The 20,953-nt window shown below is 41.8% G+C and overlaps 1 pseudogene; it reads left to right on the forward strand.

Moving 5' to 3' along the window:
* Positions 1–45: 45 nt before the first annotated feature.
* LOC117087745 lies at positions 46–5,087 on the forward strand (annotated as a pseudogene).
* Positions 5,088–20,953: the final 15,866 nt, after the last annotated feature.

The following is a 20,953-nucleotide window of genomic DNA, read 5'->3' on the forward strand; positions in this document are numbered from 1 at the left end:
TTAGGCACCCACAGGAAACCACCACACATTTCCTAAATTCAGGGTCCAGCTCACATGGAAAATGCTCTCTGAGACTCATGGACATCCTGTGCAAGAACATGAAGCACCTGTGGTTCTTCCTCCTCCTGGTGGCAGCTCCCAGATGTAAGTGTCTCGGGGATGCAAATATGACGATATGGGAGGTTGTCTCTGATCCCAGAGCTCACTGTGGGTCTCTCTGTTCACAGGGGTCCTGTCCCAGGTGCAGCTGCAGGAGTCGGGCCCAGGAGTGGTGAAGCCTTCGGAGACCCTGTCACTCACCTGCACTGTCTCTGGTGGCTCTAATCAGCGATGGTTATGGCTGGAGCTGGATCCGCCAGCCCTCAGGGAAGGGACTGGAGGGGATTGGGTATCTATGGTAGTGGTGGGAGCACCAGCTACAACCCCTCCTCAAGAGTCGAGTCCATTTCAACAGACACGTCCAAGAACCAGTTCTCCCTGAAGCTGAGCTCTGTGACCACTGCGACACGGCCGACGGCCGTGTATTACTGTGCGAGCGACACAGTGAGGGGAGGTGAGAGTGTGAGCCCAGACACAAACCTCCCTGCAGGGAGGCGGAGGGGGCGGGCGCAGGTGCCGCTCAGGACCAGCAGGGGCGCGCGCGGGGACCACAGAGCAGGAGGCCGGGTCAGGAGCAGGTGCAGGGGGCGGGGCTTCCTCATCTGCTCAGTGGTCTCCCTCCTCACCAGCACCTCAGCTGTCCCCAGGGATCCTCTTTCTTTGATATCTGTGGTTCTGCTTCCTCACATTCTTCTGCCAGAAAAGAAAGGAGGAAGACACATTTTCCTCTTACAATTGAAGTTTCACCAATTACTAGGAACTTTCCTACAAGTTCCTGCATGGCCCATTATTCCTTAGTGATTAAAAAAATGTCTATTCTAATGCTTCTCACCATCTCTTGGTTTGTATCATCAATCGAAATGTGCCCTCTTTGAAATTCATATGCTGAAACCTTAAATTCAATGGATCTATATAGGAATTTTAATGATACAATTAAGGTTAAATGTGGTCAGAAGTGTGAGAACCTAATGCAGTAGATGTGCTGTCTTTATAAGAAGAGGAAGACACACCAGAGACCTCTCACTTTTCACGTGCACGCAGAGAAGAGGCCATGTGGAGACGCAGTGTATTAGAAGGTGCCCCAGTGCATGCCAGGAAGAAGCCGCACCAAGAACCAACCCTGCCAGCACCTTGATCTTCAACATTCAGACTTCAGAATTCTAAGAAAATCAATATTTGTTGTGTAAGCCACCCACTCCGTGTTGTCTTCTTATGAAGACCCAGACAGATTAATACCACATAACTCATAACTCTGTTAGCGCTGTCCCCTGGATGGAGAATCAGCCCTCTGAGGCTGATCCCATCTCTCAGATTTCTGCATAAAGTAGGCAAAAAATAGTAGCTGTGGTATAAAAACTTGTCATGTCCCTGTTGACCAATTTCTGGGCAAATTGTTTTAATGAAGCCCTTGGGGCTTTGTCACAAAAGTTGTCTTTTATCTTTTCTGACGACCTAACTAATGGAAAATGGGTACCAGCTGGATGGAGACTGACCACTGACCATCTTCTGCTGTCTCCTTAGCATACCACAGAAAACCACACCAACATTACTCTATGTCTTCAACTTTCTAAATTTGCACTGAATCTATCGCTAAATGAGGAGCTACATGAGGTCTGAGTTTTGTTCCCTTCTTCCCAGTCTTCCTCAATTACCAAGGGCAGAAGAGACTTTCAATGAAATTTGGCTGTCAATGCCCCCAACACCACATCACTTTTTAAGGTCCAGGAACTTTATTTGGGAGATAGTGAAATACACTTTTTAATGGAAAGCCCTAAAACACATACAACAGCTAAAGGAATGGCCACTGTGCACCTGAAGGCGGATGAGGCAAATGGTAGGGTCCCTTCCTCCAAGATGTTCCTGGGTGTGTGATGGTTGGACGCCTCATGCATATGGAAATAAGGACTGGACTGAAGTAGAAACAAGGATCACATCCCATAGGAAAACAAGAAAAGAACAGGTGGGCATCCGTGAAGACAGGTAATTAAATTTGTTGAGTTTAAGATGAAATTTTTTTTCTGAAGTTTATAATGTTCTTAGCTAAATATGAATCTTTTCAACAAACTGAGAATTAAGAGGAGAATGGAGTTAGTAGATGAGAAAGAAAAAAAGTTCTGAGAGAGCAGAAAGAAAATTCACACAAAACTGTCACATGGTAGAGGCCAGAATGGAGCTGATGCAGCAATGTCATTATTCTGCAGCCCTAGTTGAGACCCTTTAGTGTTTAAGGCAGGCCCAGTGTTGAAGAATTCCTTTAGTTTTTGCTTCTCTGGGAAAGGTCTTACCTATCCTTTATTTTACAAAAGATTTACATGGTAAGGTTTCTTGATTGGCAGAGTTTTGCTTGTTTTTCATTCTTTTTCCCCAGCAATTTGAATACAGTCATGGGCCACCTAACAATGTTTCAGTCAGCAATAGACCACATATATGTTTGTGGCCACATAACATTGTAATACCGTATTTTCACTAAGGATGTTCCATATTTACATGTGTTTAGATAGAGAGATACTTACCACAGCGTTTCAGTTTGCTGCAGTGTTTGGTGCCATAACACTCTGTACAGGTTAGTTGTCCGGAAACATTGTGCAATTCCACATAGTCTGTGTGTAGTAGGATATTCCTTGTAGGTTTGTGTCAGTTCTCCCTATGATACTTGCACAATGATGACATTGACTAGAAATACATTTCTCAGAAATAATCTCTGTTAATAAACCGTACATTATCTAATATAATTCCTCTCCATTCGGAACTGAAAATCTTCTGCTGAGAAATCTGCTAAATCTGCTCTTTTACTTTCCGTTTTGTAAAACCTTTCCTTTAATAATGTGGTTTCAAACTATCTTTGATTTTTCTCATTTGGTTTCCCTTATGTAAAATGTATAGAGCTTCATGGATGTGGACGAATATTTGCTTCTCCAGATTTAGAAAGTTTCTATGCTATTACTTCTTCAAAAACCTTTCTGCCTCTCTTGCTCTGTCTCTCTTTCTCTGTCTCTCTCTCTCTCTCTCTCTCACCCTCTTCCTTCACTACCCCTTTTGTCTTATCTTTGCATAACTCCTCAATGCATAAAATTTCATTTTCACTGCGCTTCCTGATGCGTAAGTCTTTAACTCTTTTTTATTTCTTTCATTTAAGTTTTTCTTCTCTGTCTCTACTATTTCAAATGATCTTTCTTTGAGTTTACTCTTTCTTTTATGACTTGATCTAGTCTGGTCTAAAATCCTCTTAAAAATTTTGTCTGACTTATTGTATTCTTCAGCATCAATATTTTTGTTTAGTCATCTTTTAAATGTTTTATCTCTATTAAAATTCTCACATTGTTCTTGCATGATGCCACTAGCTCATTGAACATGTTTCTAACATTTACTTTACATTTTCTTCCAGGTAATCCATATGCTTCGTTTTCATTGATATGAGTTTCTAGATCTTTATGTTGTTCTTCTGTTTGGACCATGTGCCCCTCCTCTTTCATTTTCCTTGACTGTCTTTGTTGCTACCTGTTCATTATAACAAAAGCCACCATACACTCTTCAAAGACGAGGTTTATAGAGATCATCCTCACCAATCAGTCCAGGCAGTAATTTGGGTCTCTCAAAACTTCATAGTATTCAAACTTCTGTCTCTGTTCTTAACGGTCCCTGGGTTTTAGAGGGTGATGGATTCTGCCAGAAATCACAGGTAGGGGAGGTAGAAACTATTTACTCAAGCAGCCCCTTGAAAATTTGGACCACTGGACAAAGTTTTGTTATTGATATATGATTCATCAAAATAATGTTAGTTCAAGCTTCTCTCAACCAGTCACCTAACACTGAAATTGTATCACTTGCTATTTGAATCTGGGGTTTATTCTTTGAGTATTTAGGTAAAATTACAAACTAGTTTAAATCTGCCTATTTGGCAAACTGATCTGTTGCTGAATTTCCATTTTCTGCATTATCTCTGTGCATTTAAATCTAAATCTGTATTAGACATGCATCTAGAATGTGGAAAAGTGTCTTCAAATTCCTTAATTTATTTAATTTAATGGGGTTTCCAGAAGATGTGAAAATCTCCTTTGTTTATAAAACATCTGACTATTGGTCAATAGTTTTCTCTTTAATTTTTCTCTCTCCTCTTCCATTATCTATAATAAGCAAGGAGAAATGAAGGCACACCATCGACAGTTTGCTTAGATATCCCACCACCTAAAATTTTAACTGTCACTTAGTGATTCTAACTTCATCCAATGTAACATAACTAAGATATAAATTCTATAACATGGTACACATACTTTCCAGTTCCAATACCACGTTTGTGACAGAAACAAAGCAGGTGTGCTCTCTGCGAGGTGGTCCTCTGAGGTCTGACATGAGGGGACACACAGGTATTTTTATGATATTTAAGGGTTTGGACAACAACAGTGATAACAATTCTGATCATCACTGGCTCTTATCAGAAAGTTTACAGGTAAAGTTACTGCTGTTATTTGATTTTAACACCTAGTTAGAATGAAGCTCAGAGGAAGAGGTCACATCCTAGGTCACACAGTGAGGAGGAATGGAGCTGTGCTCTGCTCTCCACACTACGCACCAGATCCCAGGCACAGGCCCAGGTTCCACTGACACGTAGCATCTGGAGGGCACTTCTCAGGGGATGGTCTTAGCCTCTGCTTCCGGGGGCAGGGGGCTTCCTTCTCTCAGTTGTGCACTTGCTCCTTCTGCCAGCTCTGAAGTGACCACTTGCATTGCCATGAATTATTCATATTCTCTCCCTTATTATGGCAAAAAGCATATGTATTAAATTTTCAGTTCATTTTCTGTGAAGCACACTGCCTTAGCAGAAAGGAATAAATCACATTCCTTCACCTCCCCCACAGCCCAAGATTCCTGAAGACAGAGCGGATGTAATGTACTCATAGGTGGATCTCTGCTCCATCTATGAGGAGGTGGCCTTGGTCTTCAAGTTTCAGCAATTCTGGGAAGCCAAGGCCACCTCCACTTCCTCCTCCCTGCTCTGCAGCTCACCTGAGAACAGTTTTCTCATTGGAATATCATCTGTTTAAGGAATACAAGTCGCTCCTTTAGGATTTGGGGCCTGAGTGCACCTACTGGATCCAGCCGAGGACTGGAGACATTTTCCAGAACACAACTTCACCTGAGACATGTCCAGTCACACTGTTTTACTTTCACAATTTCAGCTTCCTCAGAAGAAAATTAAAATTGCTGAGACTTTTTCATAAATGTTGTGCCATGTCCTTTTTCTGTTTCCTTGCCTGTTCATTTATGTCGACCAGGTACCACTTATATGTAATGAGATCAGAATTCTGCCTCCAGTAACACATCTGAGGTGACACTTGATTGTACTTTTGGTTTAGGCTCCAAAATGTAGATATATAAATTCATCAACCTCATTTTTATGTCAAAAGAAATCTGCATAATCTGAATGTCAACACTTTTTGGAATCTATCAAGTAACTAAAGTAACAAGAAATCTTACCCACTCCAAAAACGGGATATACGGACATGACTAAAATGGCAGTTGACACTTACTTAACTAGAACAGAGGTTGCAGAAGCCACAAGATATTGAGGGCACTACATGACAAGCAGTACAGACATCTGAAAGACAGATGTGGACTCGGTAAATGCAACAGTTCCAGAGAGTCTTTTACTTTTAAAGTTTCTGTACTTTCTCTCTAGAAACCTCAGGATTCTAAAAAATAAAATCCAAATGCATTTCCTATGGATCAGAATTGCAGATGACTAATTACTGAGAAACATACCAGGAGCCTGTCTCAGGAGCTTCTACAGAAAAGGACTTTTCCAGAACCTTACCTTATGTGAACGAATCTTCCGTTCCAGATTTTTCTTCCATCCTTCCATTATTATACAAATGAGCAAAGTTAGCCAATAGGGGTAAGAAGTAAGTAAATAGTCTAGGGACGTTGAAACCACAAAAGGGATTAACTGCCAAAAATGAGCTTTTCCCCCGGTGACGCCTGGTCACGGTCACAGCCCAGAAGAGGATGCCGATCGCGTCTCTAGGTTTCCATGGTCAGAACAGGGAGTGCTTACCCTCACTGCCCAATCCATTCTCACCAGGATGATGGCTCTGGATTAAAGATGCAAGTGTGGCAATGCACAGACTCTATCTGAGGAGAACGTAGGGAAACTAATGGAAAATGGCAGAGAGTGAGACAAGACAGTAGAGGAATCTGAAGCCTCTGATATCACCATTTTTAAGACCACGGTCTTGAAAACTCCCTGACTGACCTCAGCTTCTGTTGTCATGAAGCCTTTGCTGGATTCCTAGCTGAGAAAATGAAAAGAATAACTTGCATGCACTTCCCAAGTATCCCCTTGGGTCCTGTTTGCTTTAGACTTCTAGGGAAAATGTCAGATACCTGGGCCTAGTGTCAGTGTAGGTGGCACTTCCTATAAGCTACAAAATAGGAAGAAGGGAAAATGTGTGTTATTGGAATAGTGGATATGGAGTGGGGTGTCATCTGAATGTATCTGGACCTGCTGGTATTCTCAGGTGCAACATTCAACTGCAGGAGCCCATTGAAGAAACACATCGCTCCCCAAACTCCTGTAAGTTTCTGTATTCATTTTGGATTCACTAATGAAGTGAATACAGAGCTTCAGAGAAGGAGCTTCCTCCTTCATCATATAATCCTTGCTTTGGTTCCCCCTGCAGAGATCAAGAGGTTTAGTAAGGCTAATCACTTGTTTCAAGAAATGATGTCAGCAGCATATGGTGTCACTGAGAGATTATTCTAAACCAGAACAAAGCCATTTCATGTCGGGCTACAGAAGCTGGGGGTAAATGTTTGTGAGCCCCAACAGGAACCTCCTTGCAAGGCAAGGGCTGGGCGGGAGAGTCACTCAGGAGCCACACAACACAGATTCCAGCCCTGGAGCAGGTGCACAGGAGGCTGCTGAGAAGGTTTCCTCTGAAGGACTGAGTCTTCCTTTGTCAGAAAAAAAAGCTAAAATAGGAGCTCAACAAGTTGCTGATATCCGAACCATTCGTACAATTTAAGGCAAAGAGAACTATTTTTAAAGTGGGCTTCTGGGATTATTAACATCTTAATAGTGAGAATATGAAGAATAGGGATGGTTTCATTAATTCAATGGATAGAGAATTGTGGTAGCCACTATATTTCTATGAATAAGAAATTCAGATTTCAATGTTCAGTAATGTTGCCTACACTGTGTGAGTGACAGGGCAGTGATGGATCTTGGAGTGTGGCAGGGGCACTTACCAAGTGAGTCAGAAATCAATATGTAAAAATGAGGATCTATGGATTTGAACTGAAAGTATGTAAATACTTCATAAAATACTAACAAGTGGAGTTCAAAATTAACCCAAAATTATTACAAACACAAATTCCTTGACAATTATATTGGGAGCAGTGAGTTCATAAAGAATTCCAAACTACTGTTTCAACTTCTGATTCCTATTGTTCCTGAGATGAGAAAATCAGCTCTAATTACACATCACAGGGCAAATCTCTAAACCAAGAGTGCTTCCATTGAAGATGCTGGGGAATCAGTCGCGGGGCAGGTGCTAGAGACACTGGATCAGGAGGACCCAGCGGATCTCAGAGGGTCCTACTGGACACTCGTATAGGAGATCAGCAGTCACTGTCTCAGGTCACCAATGAGCTGGGCCGGTGCCTGACAGGTCCAGAATAGGGCCAAGGCCTCTTCTCAGTGTCATGGAGAGGGATGGTTCCAGAAATCTTCCAGGCGGTCTCTATACTTATAAAATGAAAGTTCACAATGAGGAGCGTACTCTGAGGGGGCTTATTCTTCAGTGAAAGGACCTCTGTCCACAAACATTCATAAATGGAGCAGGATATGCATTTCATCAAACAAGATTAGGGCTCAGACCATCTGCATCTCACACTCTCATAAGGCTAAGGTGCTTAAGACACCAGGGGATGCTCAGAACCACCAGGGGGCGCTCAAGACACAGGGGACGATCATAACCACCAGGGGGCTCTCAGGACACTGGAGGATGTTCAGAACCACCAGAGGGCGCTGACAACCAGCAGGGGGTGCTCAGGACACTAGAGGGCGATCAGGACACCAGGGGACTCTCAGAACCATCACAGGGCATCAGGACACCAAGAGCCGATCAGAACCACCAGGGGTGCTCAGGACAACAGCTTGCTCAGGACACCAGGAGGCTCTCAGAACCACCAGGGGGCGCTCAGGACACCAAGGGACGATCATAACCACCAGGGGGCTCTCAGGACACTGGGGGATGTTCAGAACCACCAGGGGGCGCTGACAACCAGCAGGGGGTGCTCAGGACACTAGAGGGCGATCAGGACACCAGGGGACTCTCAGAACCATCACAGGGCATCAGGACACCAAGGGCCGATCAGAACCACCAGGGGTGCTCAGGACAACAGCTTGCTCAGGACACCAGGAGGCTCTCAGAACCACCAGGGGCGCTCAGGACTACAAGGCAGTGCTCAGGACACCAGGGTTAGCTCAAGATAACAGGGAATGGTCAGAACCACCAGGGGGCGTGCAGGACACAAGGGGATGCTCAGGACACCAGAGGACGCTCGGAACCACCAGGGGGCGCTCAAGACAACAGGGGACGATCATAACCACCAGGGAGCGCTCAGGACTATAAGGCCGACCTCAGGACACCAGGATTCGCTCAAGATAGCAGGGAACGCTCAGAACCACCAGGGGGCGCTCAGGACACAAGGGGACACTCAGGACTCAAGGGTTCTCTTGGGAAGTGGCTCCCTGTCAAGTGCTTGGGGATGATGTGTTTCTTTTTTTAGGCTTTGTAATTTCTCACCTGGTGAAACAAAAGTCTTCCCAGGATCTCTTGCCATTTATTTCTTGGAATGCATGTTTCTCTCCTCTACAAAATCGTAACTTAGAACTATAATTCAATTCTTTATATTATTATAATAATACTAGCAATAATATCTAAGTAAATTTTAAAATGAAGAAATTGTATATGTTTACTTTAAACTATTTCCACAAACAGATTTCTGTTTCCTGCACTGTGTCAGTCACATTATTTTAAATACTTTTCTAACAATAAGTCAGCATATGAATGTGCTGAGTTTATTTTCCTTTCATCTGCTGTTTATGGAGTTGAAACATCACTTTAAGGGCTTCTGTCCTCCACTTTGGTGGTTCCTGGAGTTCTGCCCCTCAGTCTGTTTCTCTACCTTCCCTTCTTCTGTTCACACTTTTGCTATTCCTCAGTTTCTGCTCAAGGAATCGGCAAGTCCATTTACTTTGTCTCATCCATGTCTGGTGAGTCAGTTCCCTTCCCTTCATGATCACTGAAGTCACCCAAGTATGGGAAGGTAACAGTCCTTAGAATATGCTCATCCACCTGCAGAATCCCTGCTCTCCTCACCCTTTTCCAGGGTCCTGCAGACATCACCCCATCCCATTCCCCCTTCTCTAAGTACCCCAGAGTGGGCTCTGCAGCTTCTGCTGCCCTCTGTGTGCTCAGCCCTGGGGCTCATTACAGCTTTGATGATAAAGCCCAAGTCCCTATTGTCTTTGCACACTTTCTGACCACCCTCTAGCAAGCTGCCATTGTGAGTGAATCCTGGGAATCCTGGGGTGACTTTAATTCTATATTTATGGAGATTCTCTAGCATCCAGGAATATTGTAAAATAAGCAACATATAGAGTTTATGTTAAAAAATCATGTAAAACAATTGCAGGAAAAACATTATTTAAATTGCAAAACGCTATCTTTTAAATTTAATACTTAATATTTTATTTTAATTTAATATTTAAATGTTATTTAAATTAGAAAAAGCTGACACGTTTTTCAAAAATACAATGTTATTTCAACACATTGTGTAATTTTATTACACAATGTGTTTTTACTAAAACATACATTTACATGTATTTCATAATTGATATTGGAATATACAGATATTCATAGAACTAAATTTGACTCAAACCTCATTTGGACTAAAACCTCAAATATAAATACAAATAAATTTAAATCAATTAATTAATTAGAATAATACAGAAACAAAGGTATGTTGCTTTGGTGTTCAGAAATGTGTTCACTTTTGCCTGTGCTCATATATGTTTCATTGCTGAGTGTGGGTGTTTTTTGTGTATGTGACTATAAAGTTTTAAAACAGATGATTAACTTATATATTCGTAGAAATCTAAGTTTGGGTTTTTTTCATGTTAAAAGTTAACAGAAAACTCACAAATGAAAAAAAAAGTCATAGGCCAGGTGCAGTGACTCACGTCTGTACTCTCACCACTTTGGGAGACTGAAGCAAGTGCATCACCTGAGGTCAGGAGGTTGAGACCAGCCTGGCCAACATGGGGAAACCCCATCTCCAGTAAAAATATAAAAATTAGCTGGGCGTGATGGTGGCTGCCTGTAATCCTAGCTACCAGGGAGGCTGAGGCAGGAGAATTCTTGAATCTGGGAGGCCGAGTTTGCAGTGAGCCAAGATCATACCACTGCCCTTTAGCCTGGGCAACAAGAGCGAAATGCTGTTTAAAAAAAAAAAAAAATTCCAGAGAGCATTTGAAATGCCTGTGGTGTATTCAGGTGTCCTATTAGTAATCATTTTAAAAACTAGCTAAAATGTTTTTAAACTTTTATTTTTGGTTCAGAGGTACACGTGCAGGGTTTGGTACATAGGTAAACTGTGAGTTATGTGGGTTTGATATACAGATTGTGTTGCCACTAAGGTAATAAGTGTAGTGCCTAATGGGTAGTTTTTCAGTTCTCACCCTTCTCCCATCCTCCACACTTGTGTAGGTCCCAGTGTGTGTTGTTTTCTTCTTTATGTCAATATGATTAGCTCCCGCATATAAGTGAGAACAGGTGGTACATAGTTTTCTGTTACTTTGTTAATTTGCTTAGGATAATGACCTCCAGATCCAACTACGTTGCTGCAAAGAACATGTTCTTATTCTTGTTATGACTGTGTTGTATTTGACGCTCAAACATACAGAAATCAATGTGTTGGGGAAAAACCAAGTGTTGGGAAAGAAGCGGAGGCAGGGCTTGCATATCTGACATAATATCCAGGGCTCAGGGCACAAAACCCCTCGCGGCCTTTGGAATGTGTCTAGACTTGCTGGCTCCTTGCTTCCAGCCCTCCCAGGCTCCTAGATCAATTGTATTCCCATTATCTCAAGTAGCAGAACATGTTCCATATAAATGCTAAACCATCACAGCTGTAGATCCTGTGCTTGCCCTTTCGACCCCTACATTCTCACCACCTGTTTCTTTGTTTGATCACCAATAAATAGTCTTGGCTTCCAGAACTCGGGGCCCTCACAGGCTCCACACTCGCGATGGTCCCCTGGTCAATCTTTCTCTCTCAAACTGTCTCTCATTCCTTTGACTCTGCTGTACTCCGTCGCCCCAATGACCTGGTGTTGTGCTTGATCACCCCAACATTTCTGGCACCCAATGTGGGGCGACAAAGACCCCGGTGAAGGAACAGCAGAGCATGTAAAAGTGGAGGCGGCATCATCAAAGGACACCTGATCCTGATGAAAACAATCTCGGAGGGGAAAGCTGAGAGCTCAGCAGAACCAGGGTAACAATGGAACAAAGTGAAAGCAAACATTCTGCTTATTTAAATTTCTGAAGGCATTTATTACGAAGAAGGGAAGTGAAAGTTAGTACTCAGAATATGTTATCACTGATTAGTAGAGGAAAGCAGTTTTTGCCCATGGTTCCCGGAACAAGGGACTATGGAATTGGATGAAAGGGAGAGAATTGGCAGATATTTTTTAAAAAGCATATAAAGATGAAGCAAAATTCCAGTCTCACTTTGGTCAATGTGGGCACTAATAAAGGCAGCTTATGAGCCATTTCAAACAGATGATGAGGCAGATTCAGATGAGAAAGAGGAGGACAAGTGTAAAAAATCTACAGATTCTGAATGTGAAAAATAGAAACCAGAGGAAAACAAAGGAAAACTAAAGTATGTTTTACTAGCCCATCAGCTCCAACTCCTGAATTAAGTGAATGGCCACCTCCTCTCTCTCCCCTTAATGGGCAAGAAAATGTATTAGCTACAAAACTTACTGCTCCTGTAGTTACAACGTTAAAACCTGGAGCAATTGTTGGTACAATACAAAATTCCATTCAAAAGGCTAGAGCTGACAGACACCTTGAAGCGTGGCAATTCCAGTTTCTCTAATTAAACCACCTTTCCCTTCAAACTGTTAAAGGTATTGATGCAGGCCGTTAGTCAATATGGGCCTACTCTCCTTTTGTGCAAAGTTTGTTAAAAAATGTGGCTCTTGATAATAGGTTAATACCATATAATTGGGATACTTTGATAAAATCTGTTCTCACTCCATCTCAGTACTTGCAGTTTAAAACCTGGTGGTCTGATGAAGCTCAAACTCGGGCAAGGGAAAATACACAAGCACAGCCACCTGTGCCAGTTTCCTTTAAACAGTCAATGGGAGTCGGCCCTAATTGGGGTGGATTAGAAAATCAAGCAGTAATGTAGGATGTTGCCATTGTTTAGCTGCACTCGGTGTGCTTACGGGCATGGGAAAGGATAAATGTTACAGGGGAAAAATATCCTTTCAGTTCTGTCCAACAAGGACCTAAAGAACCATATATTGGTTTTTATTGCTTGGCTCCAAGAGGCTGTGTATAAAGCCATAACGGATAAAACAGCTGAAGATGTTGTAATACAGCTTTTTGCATATAATAATGCTAATGCAGAGTGTCAATCTGCTATTAGACCCCTGAGAGGGAAGGCTCACTTAGCTGAATATATTAAGGCTTGCAATGGCATTGGAGGTAACTTACATAAGGCTACTCTTTTAGCTCAGGCTATGGCTGGATTAAGAGTTGGAAAAATTATGCCCCATTTCGCAGGCTCTTGCTTTACTTGTGGGCCATTTGGACACAAAAAAAGGAATGTAGAAAAGGAAGTCAAAAGGCAAGAACTACTACCACCAAACAACAGAAAAGCCCCAGTGTGTGCCCCTGTTGTGAAAAAGGCCATCACTGGGCAAGTCAGTGTCATTCTAAATTTAGCAAAGATGGACAACTTCTTTTGGGAAACGGCATGGAGAAACTAGGAAGCATCTGTAAATTGAACACCGTCAGCAGTAAAAAAAATAACAAGTGACTGATACATGAACCATTACTGGTGAACTCCAGATATGATGTTAAGTGAGAGAAGTCAGTCCCAAAGATCAAAGGGTCACAGCTGTAAGCACCATGGTCATCCTCAGGTGTCAGTGGTTTGGGCTGGGCTTTCTCTGTCTCTTGCCTGACCAGGCCCAGATGCTGAGCTCCGCCACTTGCAGAAGGAAAATCCCACTATTTTCATTCACTGAGATTTGAAGTGCTTCACACAGACTGAAACAAACAAATACGGGCTCCTTTGAACAGTGTCTGGCATTTGTTCCAACCACAAGAGAATATCCTCCGGCTCTCTCCCTCCTCGGTTCTCTCCTGCAAGCCAGCAGTCCTGCAGTTTAGTCTGCATCTCCCATACATCCACCTATCTCATTCCAAGGGCCTTCCACTACAACCTCCACTGTTTTTGAGAGCACTGGCAGGCTTTGAACTTTTCCACATTCTGTTGTTACTGAAGTTAGGATGTTTAGGACCAAATTAAGGATGACATTTTATGACTGAATTCCAGCACTCCCTCTCCCCTGGGACAGAGAGCATAACCACGATTCTGCAGGTGGAGACAAAGTTGAGGTTTTTTCTTCCTCAGCATAGGAAATGAGCTCTAAGTGGAGGATTGGGCAGAAGCTTCCCACCTCCCCAACACTTTGTTATGCTGGAGCAGAACGTCTGCCAAAGGACAGAGCTAGAAATCAGGGACCCAATGTTCCCAGCAGCACTGGACCCAGGGCAGAGCCTCCATCCATGAGTGGGGCTCCATGGAAGAAGTGAGTCTCTGGCTCTCAGTAGGTCTTGTCCAGAACTGAGCCTCAGCATCACGTGCTGTGGGCAGGGTCAGAGGGCCAATGTCCTGGCCCCTGGGGAAGAGTTTCCTCTGGTGGGAGCTGGTAGAAAGTGTCCTGTCTTCTTGGCTGCATCTTCTGTAGTGGAGGTTACGATACATCATGCTGAGCTGGGATGTGGAAGGAAGAGCATCTTAGACAAAATATGATGACTGGCCTTACTGAGTTTTCTAGATTTTCCTGAATAAATGTTTCTTCACTTGCTGTATGCTGTCAGAGCCTTTCCAAACCCTGTAATTTTCCAATATAATTTTCACTGATCTCCTGAGGGCATGGATTCATTGAGTCCCTCATGCTGTCAAAGAGAAATACAACTTTTTTCACTTTTTAGAGAACATCCATGGGCTATAAAATAATGGGTTGGCTTTTCTTCCAACACTTTACAGACACCATCACTTTTCCTCTTGCTTGTAAGGTTTTCACCAGAAGAATGCTGTCATCATCTTTTCTGTTATTTTGAAAGGAATCCCCCCTCTACTCACCTCCACTTGCCTGCATGTATTTCTATTTGTCTTTGATTTTCAGCAGTTTTAATAAGATTTACCTAAATGTGTGTGTGTGTTGAGGGGTGTTATCATGCTGTTCTGTGTTCTCTGAGATGCATGGATTCATTGTTTACTCTGTCTCCATTTTTGTGAAAACAATTAGAAAAAAAACCTGTATGAGCCCAGAAACGAGCCTCCATGATGTGAGTGAAGAACCACGTGGGGGTGCTCAGAACCCACTGAGCACAAGAGCCAGCCTCAGGGCAGGTGCAGATGGGGGTTAAGGTCTGGTTTCCTGTCAGCCCTGTGGCTTCCTCTCCATAAAACAGATTCCTCTGGGGCACTTTTCTGGATCCTTGATCCTGCTCTTCCTATGAAGTCTCTGAAGAAGAAGCATTTGTCGTAACAAGAGAAAAACTTTCTCACATGCACCAAAGGCAGAGTCACCTAGTCATTTACTCCTGTTTCTCAACATCAATAAGCTATCAGTGCTTCTGAAGTTAATCAGTTAAATCTATAAAGATGCTGTGTTTAACTGAGCATTGCAGCCCAGCTCAACAGAACTCCAAGGGCCAGTCAGCCAGCAGCAGGCAGGATAAAGTCCATGCTGGACATTGGGGCAGAGGGAGTTCCCATCCAGTGCAAGAGAAGAAAGGCTGCATGGAGGTCACTGTCAGGACTCAAAGCCCACCGTTCCAATTGTAGGTGATCCCTGGCAAAGGAAGAGAGACCCCACCAATGTTTAGTGTGGATGTCAAGTCTGATGGTGCCACACTCACACCCCAGGTGAATATAAAAAGTTTTATTAACTCTGTTTTTTGGGTGTCTGCTGAGAGCAGCACAGGCTTCTCAAGAAATTACAGACTGGAATTTCCTCATTAGAGCAGGAAAGGAGGCTGGCTCAGGGCTTTATAATGATTTGGTGATGGGGTCAGGGGGTGTGTTTCTACTCAGGAGAAGGAGCTTGCATGATTTAAACCTCACACTGGCATCAGATAAGGAGGCTAGGCTTCCGTGATTTCTTAACTAGATTTACGACATGCAGAGGACAAGGAGGAGGAAGAATAAACCTGAATTCATTAGCATTGAGGCACAAAGCCTCTTGTTGCTGATGGGACAGCTGCCTTCCTGTATCGCACAACAGCATCTCCAAAGTGTGTTTACCCTGATAACTGAGATTGCCTTTCTCTTCTAAGTGAAAAAAAAAGAACACTCCAAATAAAGAAGTTGTAATGCTGTATTTGTAAGACATTCTAATATGGGTCAATTATAACTTGGAATATGCATCCACTTATCTTTTTATTTGTATAAATTCATCGGTGAAAGTGCAATTTTGTTACATGGATATATTGTTTAGTGATGAAGTCAGGGCTTTAAGGGGAGTCATCATCTGGATGGTGTATGTTGTACTCATTAAGTATTTTCTCACCCCACACACTGCTCCCACCCTCCAGACCTCCAAGTCTCCAATATTTATTATTCCACACTCTATATTCATGTGTACATATTATTTAGTTCTTACTTATGTAAGTGAGAACATGTGGTATTCAACTTTTCTGAGTTATTTAACTTAAGATGGTGGTCTAAAGTTTCATCCATGCTATGGTAAAATACATAATTTCATTTTTTATTATTGAGTAGTAATTAAATGTGTGTACATATATATTCACAAATAATATAGTGTATTTGTGAGGGTGTGTGTGTATATATATGCACACATACATATACAACATGTTTTCTTTATCTGACCGTAATAAATAGACACTAAGTTTGGTACCATATATGTGCTGCTGTGAATAACGCAACAATAAACATAAAAGCAGGCATCTGTCTAATATAAAATTTATTTTCCTTTGAGCTGATACCAAGTTGTGGGGTTGCGGAATCAAATATTAGTTCGATTATTAGTTCTTTGAGAAGTTTCCATACTGTTTTCCATATAGCTTGTACTAATTTACATTTTCTCCAACAGCGTATATGCACTACGGTTTCCCTGTGTCCTTACCAACCTCTGTTTATGTTCAGTTTAGTTTTTATTTTTAACTTTTTAATAATAGCTAGTCTGACTGGTTTAATATGGTTTCTCATTGTGACTTTAAATTGCATTTCTGTGATGATTAATGCCATTGATTGTTTTATCACATGCTGGTTGATGATTTTTATGTCCTGTTTTGAAAAATAAATGTCTGTTATTTGCTCACTTTTAAATGAGGTTATTTGTGTTTTCTTGTGTTGTATTTGTTTCTTGCACATTCCAATCAGACGTAGTGTTTACAAATATTTTTCGTCATGCTGTAGGTTTTCTGTTAACTTTATTGATTTTTTATTTTGCTGAACACATGCTTTGCTTCTTATTTGTATTAAGTCTAAATTGTCTATTTTGGTTTAGTTCTGTTTACTTTTAAGGTCATGTTATGCCCAGACCGTTTGTTCCCCGAAGAAGACCACCAGAGTCCAGAGTCAAAGCCAAGCGGCAAGGATCTTTAATGCAAGTTCGAACTTGGTCCCTCCGTTCCACAACATACAAGAGGGCCTGGAACAATGCGTGCGCTTGCTTTTTATAGCTCGAGGTAAACAGGACTTGTCAGGTTACAGAGGAACAAGGCATTTCTCTAGGCTACAGCATTACAATTGGTTTACATGTTAATGTGAAGTTATGCTTTTAGCAGCCTTCTTATCAGTTCCTGCGCTTTGACAAACGGTTGTAACCTTATTGCAGCTTCCCCAGGTGTTGTTTTTCTTCATGTGTTTGTGTCAGGCAGGCATATGGGGCTCAGGAAGTTGGGACAAAATAGAGGATTGTGTGTACTGGGCCCAGGACTAAGATATGTGGCAGACACTGGTAATTAGAGCAGGACAGAGACTTTCACAACGTTTGTCCTTACAATGTCTGGAGTCTATAGATAACCTTAATCGGTTAGGTCCGGGGTCGATCTTTAACTAGGCTCAGGGCGCCGCCCAGGCTGTTTGCCTGTGGACTTCATTTCTGCCTCTTAGTCTCTTCATTTGATCTCTTTCATTCCCCCCTTTCTCAGGTACCTCTGGAGCCAATCTTGGGTCTTATAAGTCTGATTCTGTTTCAGCGTTTACAGGTTGTTATCGGGCTCTGAGGACCATGTGCTGTATGGTGTCAAACCTTTCCCTGACAAACCGCAAAATTCTGTTAATAACACAAGGTCCTACGGTAAGCAGAAATAGTAGACTTAGCAGAGGTCCAAGGAAGGGGGCTAACAGGGGAAACATAGAGGAATTTTACCATTGTCATCATGACACTGAGATTACAAACTTTACAAAGTAATAGACTATTACAAAGTAAGTGGGGGCAGGATGAGAGCACAGGATGGTGTTAACATTAAAATTGCTAATGAAATTTTGGGCACACATAGTCATTGATAACATTTTATCAGGAAATAGGGTTTGAGAGCAGACAACCTGACTGACCAAAATCTATTAGGTGGGAATTTCCTCATCCTAATAAGCCTGAGAGCACTACAGGAGGTCGGGGCTTATTTCATCCCTTCAGCTTCAACTGTAAAAGGCGGCACGCCTCCAAGGGGGTCGTTTATAGGCCTACCCTCAGAGCGCATTCTCTTTCTCAGGGATATTCCTTGCTGAGAAAAAGAATTCAGCGATATTTCTCCTATTTGCATTCAAAAAGAGAAGAAATATGGCTCTGTTCCGTCCGGCTCATCGGCGGCCAGTTCAAGGTTACCTCCCTTGTTCCCTGAACATCACTGTTATCCTGTTCTTTTTTCAAGATGCCCAGATTCCATATTGTTCAAACACACATGCTCTACAAACCATTTGTGCAGTTAACTCAATCATCACAGGGTCCTGAGGTAACATATATCCTCCTCAGCTTACAAAGAAGATGATGGGACTAAGAGATTAAAGCAAAGACATAGGAAATTACAAAAGTATTAAAGTAAAGACAGACATAAGAAATTACAAAAGTATTAATTTCGGAGAACTAATAAAATGTCCATGAAACCTTCATATTTTATGTTTTTTTTTTTTTTTGCCGTGGCTTCAGCCAGTCCCTCCATTTAAGGTCTCTGACTCCCCGCAACATTCTCTCTCCCTTTTTTTCTATATAAATGTGCCATGGCGATGAAGGCTCGTTCGTTCTCTCCATTGTGGCATAGGATTCTTTGACTGGTCCAGCACACTAAAAACAAACCGATTAAACAGAGACACATAATTCCAAAATTTACTGCAGTAGAGTTCTCAATAGACTTAATCTAAGTTGTGGGGTTTTAATCCATAAAAAAAATTTTTTTTTACTTGATCTAATGCCTCAGTTCCAGGCACAATATTTAAATGACTTTGAGAGGCTTTAAAATTTGTTGTTCTAATTTAGAAATGTCTAAAGTGAGATAATTTCCTTTTCCCTGTAGATGGTGTTTTGCCATGTCCCAGTGATGTTTAGACTCATTATAAACTTGGGGTGTAATACAAAAATCTGAATTATTCCAGTCACACTGTAACTGGAAACGATACCTAATGGAAATATTTATCATCAATTCTTTTTTTTCCGGTTAGGCAGGGCAACAATCATCTGTGGGACCAGGTATCTACACACTATTATTAACATATATTTTAATAGGATTATCCATCCTTGTGACTGCCCGAATTAAGGGCGGGAAAGGCACATAAGCCAGTAGGTATAGTTAGCTGCAGCTGCTCCTGCAGGCATGGGGAGACTTACCACCGTTGATACAACCATTAAAGCTGCAAGCAGCATTTTTTTTTTCCTGAGGTTTGTGTCACCTTTGTGCTGGCTAGGCTTTTTCTAGCTAACAGTGTCAGCTTCTTTAACTGTGCCCAGGTCGGCAGCTCTGCCTTCCTGGTGCGTGGTGACTTTATCTGCTTTTTTAATATCACCACTTGATTTATCCTGCGAGTCAATGGTGCTCGATGGCGGTGTTTCTGTCTCCGTGGAGGCGCTTTTCTTTGCATCTCCGATGGGTTCATTGTAGAACTTCAAATGTTTAGTGGGTATCCAAATAGGAAGCTGATTTTCTCCTAGTGAAGCACAAGCAAAACCTCTTCCCAGGTTATCACCTTCCCTATTTCTCATGTCCTAGCTTTGTTGTAACAAAGTGAACAGCTGGTGTAACTGATCATCCATGCTGTATTTAATTAGAGCTGTCTTAACATCCTTTGTAGCCTGTACTACATATGCAGAATCTGATATAATATTAACAGGTTGATTAAAATCTTTTAACACTGTAATGACTGCAACCAACTCTGCTCTTGAGCAGATTGATATTGAGTTTTGATTACTCGCTCTTTTGGCCCTCTGTAAGTCACTTTTTCATTGCTGGGACCATCAGTGAATACTGTCAGAGCATTTTCTAAAGGTTTATGTCTGGTAGTTTTAGGTAAAATCCAAGTAGTCAATTTTAAAAACTGGAAGATTTTTGTTTTTGGGTAATGATTATCAATAATTCTTACAAAATCTGCAAGGCCAATTTGCCATGCACCAGAATTGATAAAGGCTCGTTTAACTTGTTCCTTGGTTAAAGGAACAACTATTTTGTCTGGGTCATTACCACACAATTTTATTATTCGTAATCTTGTCTGACCAATTAATGTAGCCATTTGATCCAAGTACAATATAAAAGTTTTAATTGTACTGTGAGGAAGGAATGACCACTCTACAAGATCAGTATTTCGAAAATGATGCCTTTTGGAGAACGCGCAGTGGCGAAAATCAAAAGTTGGAGTGGGCTAAAGAATCTATTATCTATTTGCATCCTTAAATAATGAAAAGGAGCAGAGGTTTGGATCTTTTTAAATGCTATTGTTAGTCCTGTGTTGGCAACCTCTGCTTGCAGAAATGTGTAACAGTCAATTAATTTGTCTCTTGTTTCTGCAGCACATAAAATATCATCAATATAGTGAATGATATAACAATCTGAAAATTTGTTTCTAACTGGTTGAAGGACTTGACCTACGAAAGCTTGACAAATAGTTGGACTATTAAGCATTCCCTGAGGTAAAACTTTTCACTGAAACCTGGTAGCTGGTTCTTTATTATTTATGGCTGGTATAGTAAAGGCAATTTTTTACAATCTTGCTCTGCCAGAGGAATGGTAAACAAAAGCAATCCTTTAGACCAATTATAATTAAAAGCCAGTCTTTTGGGATCATGGCCGGAGAGGGCAATCCAGGTTGGAGAGGCCCCACGGGTAGAATTACAGTCTTTACGGCTCTTAAGTCCATTAACATACGCCATTTGCCTGATTTTTTTCTGAATTACAAATACAGGAGAATTCCAGGGTGAGAATGAAGGCTCAGTGTGTCCCTTTTCTAATTGTTTCTTTGCTAATAAGTGTAAAGCCTCCAGTTTTTGCTTTGGTAGCGGCCACTGATTTACCCATACCGGTTT

This window comes from Trachypithecus francoisi, unplaced genomic scaffold (genome assembly GCF_009764315.1).
Source record: "Trachypithecus francoisi isolate TF-2019V2 unplaced genomic scaffold, Tfra_2.0 Contig00687, whole genome shotgun sequence".
Taxonomy (NCBI): Eukaryota; Metazoa; Chordata; class Mammalia; order Primates; family Cercopithecidae; genus Trachypithecus; species Trachypithecus francoisi.